This window comes from Artemia sp. Qi Xiang Cuo, unplaced genomic scaffold (assembly GCF_049724085.1).
Source record: "Artemia sp. Qi Xiang Cuo unplaced genomic scaffold, ASM4972408v1 HiC_scaffold_309, whole genome shotgun sequence".
Classification (NCBI taxonomy): Eukaryota; Metazoa; Arthropoda; class Branchiopoda; order Anostraca; family Artemiidae; genus Artemia; species Artemia sp. Qi Xiang Cuo.
The window spans coordinates 1-6,012 of NW_028297718.1; the positions used below are offsets into that span (position 1 = coordinate 1).

The 6,012-nt window shown below is 31.7% G+C and overlaps 1 long non-coding RNA gene across 1 annotated transcript; it reads left to right on the forward strand.

The window, feature by feature from the left end:
• The first annotated feature begins 414 nt into the window (after window positions 1–414).
• LOC148938839 (uncharacterized) lies at window positions 415–4,775 on the forward strand. The gene is made up of 2 exons (XR_016143617.1): window positions 415–781; window positions 4,524–4,775. It is a non-coding gene; the product is annotated as an uncharacterized LOC148938839 (long non-coding RNA).
• Window positions 4,776–6,012: the final 1,237 nt, after the last annotated feature.

Sequence of the window (6,012 nt, forward strand, 5' to 3'; positions counted from 1 at the left end):
TATATATATATATATATATATATATATATATATATATATATATATATATATATATATATATATATATATATATATATATATATATATATATATATATATATATATATATATATATATATATCTGATAGTTTTCCAATTGATGTCCAGGCCTAGCCAAGATATGAGGCGGATTTCTGGCCTCAGGGAACTGAGATTTCATTCTGTTGAATTTTATATATAGGCTACATAATTTTAAATTGATTGGTAGCGTCCCCGCTTTTTCAGGTTGTTCTGATTAATTATTAAAATGTTGGATTAATAATAACAAAATTTGACAAAACTTTAATTTTTAGTCAAAATTTTTAGTAACTGCGACTAATCAGATATTATTGTGCCTCATCGGAGAAAATTATTGTTTTTAATTTTTGAGTCTGTTATGTTGTTGCATGTAAATAAGGTTATTTGCAGACGTGAGAAGGTCTTCAAATTAGGTCTCTCTCTGTAGGCAAGTTGGCCTAGTTTGTATAGGCTATGGTAAAACTACAATTAACCGGAGCTCTTACTACTTCAGGCACTCCCTCTGCTAGCTCTAAGCTAGTGGCTGCTCCTTTTAAATCTGAGAAGAAAGTAAACATTGACGAGCCATTTTCACTTGAGCAAATGGCTAGACCGCAACAGTCAAAAGCTTAAAAATGGAAGGCTTGATTTGTTCCAGGGAAAATATCACAGCGATATAATTGTATACGGAACTGGTGAGGATGAAGTTGTCAACGAAGACGCAGACACTTTTATATGGTCTCTTGTAAGTTCTTTTTTTTGTTTGATTACTATCATTATTGTTTTTTTTTTAAGAGAGAGAAAGAGAACCCCAATAAAAAAAAAACTTATAAAATGCATATTAAACACCTCAAGTCACAAAGAATCACTCTGTCCTTAAGGAGTTCAATGAGGTCTGTCTTGGAGTTCTTTTTCATATTTTATTACACTAAGTATTTAAAAAAATATTTATGTTTTAAATCAGGTAAATAAATTGTAGTAAATATAATTTTTTTCAAAGTAAGCTCCGTGTTTGAATTAAAATGGTTCCAAACTTTTAAAAAGACTAGTTCATAATTGAGATGGATCACTAACCTCCCATTTTGCCATCTGATTGTAGCTTTTGACCAACCTCTGACAACCACAGTTCAATCTATGCAAAGTAATTTTCAAAATTTTAAGCTAGGAACGAAAAAACTGAAAACATAATAGTGGAATCCCCCCCTGAATAAAAATAGCAGTTCTACATTCATGGAGCTTCATTAAAGAAAAGGGAGCTCGGGTATAATCCCAACTACCCTTTATAGTACTACTACATCCATCGAGCTTCATTAGTGAAAAGGGAGATTTGGCTAGATACTCGGGTATAACTTATCGTAACATCGGTCCACGGTACCCTATTAATCGGCAAAAGACATTTTCATTAGAAAATAACTACTAAAAAACACATCATTAAAGTTACTGTAGTGCTTAAGGTTAAAGCATTTGCACAGCTACGGGGTTGGGAAATGGGTATTTTTAGAGGTGGTTGCCTGTAAAAAGCCCTGCAGTTCATTTTCTTGTTGTATCCTATTTAAATTTTTTTAGAATTTTTTTGAGGGATTATTCCATGCATCTGTCTACCAAATTATGAATAAACTAGTAACTTAAAATACAAATCGCTTACTATATTATTCTTAAGTTCATCCTGGTATGATTTTTTTGTAATTTAATTTCTGATCGTTTTCCAAATAATACCAAGAAATCTATCTTCCCTCTTTGGAAAATTCCCTCTCCCAACAGAAAATTCCTCGAAGCAAAGTTCCTCCCACGTAAAGTACGATTTCAGCGAGAATGGACAATTCCATTCTCACTGTAACCGCCAAGGAAAAATTTCTTACAGATTATTCCGTCCAGAAAATTGTCCTTAGCATACTTTAATTTGAAAAAGACTTTATTTTCTGATCGTTTTTTTAAATCATGCCGGATATCCCCCCTCTTTGAAAAATGTATCCTGGAATCACCCCACCCCCAGTGAAAAGTTGATCCCTAGGAAAAATTCCCTTAGGAGAATTTCTCCAACAGAAAAATTCTCCCCCCATCAAAAATTCCTTCAGATGATCCCACCCCACTGATAATTTTCCTTGAACATATCCAGATGTTAAATTTAATCGGCAATAAAAATAGGAAAGACAAATAAAAACAATTTCGTAAGGACACTCTGGCAAATTCAATCAGTTTAAAGCTTCTCCTGGAAAGCCCACCCCGGAAACTTCCCTCCCTACGGAAAATTTTCATCGTAGTAAATCTCAACAAGCAGAAATCCTCCCTGCCCCAGAAAATATGTCTGTATACATCCCAATGGCAAATACTATAGGAAAACAAAGGTTAAATTTCGTAGCTTACATCCATTTCCCAGGGGCCTCTGGGGTCATGTTGTCCCCAAAGATATAGTTATTGAAACTTTCAACTATGCTGAACCAAATAACTGTCTCAAAATTTTGATTGGACGACTCTGGTGAAAAAATTTGTGGGGGAGAGAAGCCAGGTGCCCTTCAATATTTTTTGGTTACTTAAAAATGGCACTAGAACTTTCAAATTCCGATCAAACAAGGCCTCTCCTGATCTTCTAGAATCGCCGGTTTGATATAATCTCCCCTGGGAAGAAGAAAGAAAAGACAGGACACAAAAAAACACGCATCCGTAATTTTTCTTCTAGCAGAAAAAAGCAAAATTCCGCATTTTCGTATATAGGAGATTGAAACTTCTACAATATGTTTCTCTGATACGCAGAATCAGATAGTATGATTTTCATTAAGATCACTTGACATTTTGGAGGTGTTTTTGCCCCTTTTCAAAAATTGGAAAAAATTTCTAAGATTCGTAACTTTAGATGGGTAACATTAAAATTAATAAGATTTATATATTTTGAATCAGCATAAAAGTTTGACTCTTTTAATGAATCTCTTGTTACCGGAACTCTGGTTCTTAGAGTTTCGGTTATTATTCAGCCAGGTCACTTTTTACATATACTTCGTTACCACGAACTGTTTAAAGAAACTACTGGATGAACTTTTTTCAGTAGAATATATATTTTGTAAATATGTGTGATATATATATATATATATATATATATATATATATATATATATATATATATATATATATATATATATATATATATATATATATATATATATATATATATATATATATATATATATATATATATATATATATATACATATATATATATATATATATATATATATATATATATATATATATATATATATATATATATATATATATATATATATATATATATATATATATATATATATATATATATATATATATATATATATATATATATATTTTCTAATAAGTTATATTACTACATTTATAGTAACAGTTTATCCCATGCACCTGAAGTTTTCTCTCCATATGGTTGTTTGGAAGGAGAACAGGAGGGAGAAATTTTTGTTCTCTAGGCTTTTTACAGACCTTTTTACAACTAATTAGTGCATGTGTTTTGATTATAGGTTTTTTGGCATAATATGATCTTGATTCTACTCCTCTTTGAATGCCCGTAGAATAACTTAGAATAGTGTTTTGTCAGGCTTTTATTGGAGTCATAATGTTGGAATACGTGCATAATGTATGAACTCTTCTGTTTTCAATATATATGGGTCTTTACCTTAAAAGGTATCCTTTTGTGCATTTTTAAACAGGGAATGGGAATTTATAGTGCTAAGCTAACCATTAGACATAAGAACCTATGAGGCTGAAGTAACCTTTCTAATTCTAATAAATAATTCAATATATATGGATCTTTACCTTAAAAGCTTTCCTTTTGTGCATTTTTAAACACGGAATGGGAATTTATAGTGCTAAGCTAACCATTAGACATAAGAACCTATGAGACTGAAGTAACCTTTCTAATTCTAATAAATAATTCAATATATATGGATCTTTACCTTAAAAGCTATCCTTTTGTGCATTTTTAAACAGGGAATGGGAATTTGTAGTGCTAAGTTAACCATTAGACATAAGAACCTATGAGGCTGAAGTAACCTTTCTAATTCTAATAAGTAATTCAATATATATGGATCTTCACCTTAAAAGCTTCTCTTTTGTGCATTTTTAAACAGGGAATGGGAATTTGTAGTGCTAAGTTAACCATTAGACATAAGAACCTACGAGGCTGAAGTAACCTTTCTAATTCTAATAAATAATTCAATACATATGGATCTTTACCTTAAAAGCTATCCTTTTGTGCATTTTTAAACAGGGAATGGGAATTTGTTGTGCTAAGTTAACCATTAGACATAAGAAACCATGAGGCTGAAGTAACCTTTCTAATTATAATAAATAATTTAATATATATGGATCTTCACCTTAAAAGCTTCCTTTTTGTGCATTTTTAAACAGGGAATGGGAATTTGTAGTGCTAAGTTAACCATTAGACATAAGAACCTATGAGGCTGAAGTAACCTTTATAGTTATGATAAATATGAATTTTCTAGCGAGGGTTGTCCATCCTTGACGTTGCTGGAAAAGCGACTCGTATTCTCGAAGATGACGACACAGGTTACATTCGCAAAAGTCGTCGCTACAAAATCACCTGGGAAGATGGCGCCAGGGTCTTAAAGATAGTTATGCCTTATGAGCGAAACTGAATTGCATGCTGCAGACATGCAACATTGTCTTTTTTTCTGTGGCTGCTTTTTGGTTTTTGTATTTTTAGCTAACCTTGACAAATAAACTAATGCTTTGAATTTGTTGTATGCTGAAAATGTTAGCTTTTTCGAGTGGAAAATTGAAAAATATGATAAATTGAAAATCAATGGAAATATAAAAATGGTTTAGGGAAACTGAAATTTAGCCTCAGAAGCAGAAACGGTTATTTGTAAGACTGTTAGATATCGTGACGGGAAGAATTTAGGAGCCTTTTCACCACATCCATGTCAAACCAGGTCTTCAGTTTTTAATATACTACATTTAAACACTGGTTTATGAGCGTGGCAGCTCGCCCACTAGCAAATGGATTGTGGACCTAAAAAATTGGTAATTTAATTTTTAAAAATCCCAGTTTTAATTGAAATTATGCATTTAAATAGAATAAACAAATTTTGACGGGTATTTATTCCCATTTTATAATGGAGTACGTGTACGATCAGAAAACTATTCCACCGACATCGTTTTTTTATAACTAACTACAATTAACTGATGCTGCTGTTTTAACAAGTCGAATTCCAAGAAATCGTCACTTCAAACGTCAAAATGTTGTTACATTCTCTGAAACGTTGCCAATTTGCTGAATTCCTAGAACAGAGCAAAATAAACAACCTAAGGTGGAGTTATCAGCTCAGAGACAACCTTATGTGAGATGAAAATAAACAAAATTAAGGTAAAACATACCACAAAGAGAAAGGCGTGGAAAAACATAGAGACATGGGGAATAAATAAGGAACCGTAATAAAGCTTAGAAGAGAGTTTGAATTAGAAAAAAATAAAATTCAACAGAATTACAATTTTTTAAATTAGATAAAAAAGAGTTCAAATAAATATTGAGAAGAGAGTTTCATCTACAAAGTCCATGTAAGAATGTCTGAAGTAAAAACCTAAGGTGTAAATAAGCTCCAGAATTTCTCTCTTCGGTGATTTCCCGCAAGGTGGACAGTACAGAAGCTTTAGATAAGGTGGGGTGAGGGATAAGTGTGTTTGTCTCAGATGGCTTAATAGGGTGACATTCTATTAACAGTAATAGCAGAAAGCATATATAAGTCTAATATATGTTGGCCATATGTTTCAATCCATAATAGTTGTTCGACCATAACTTGAATTGGCTCATATTCCAAGCACAGCATTTTGCTGTGTTTCAACTTTCCCAGAAGTTATAGTACATACTTTTAATCTATTTTTCCGAATATGTTTGGTTCATATCGATCTGATGCTTGTACAATTCGAATATGTTCTGGAAAGTAAAAATTTCTGCAAGTTAAAGAAACTGTT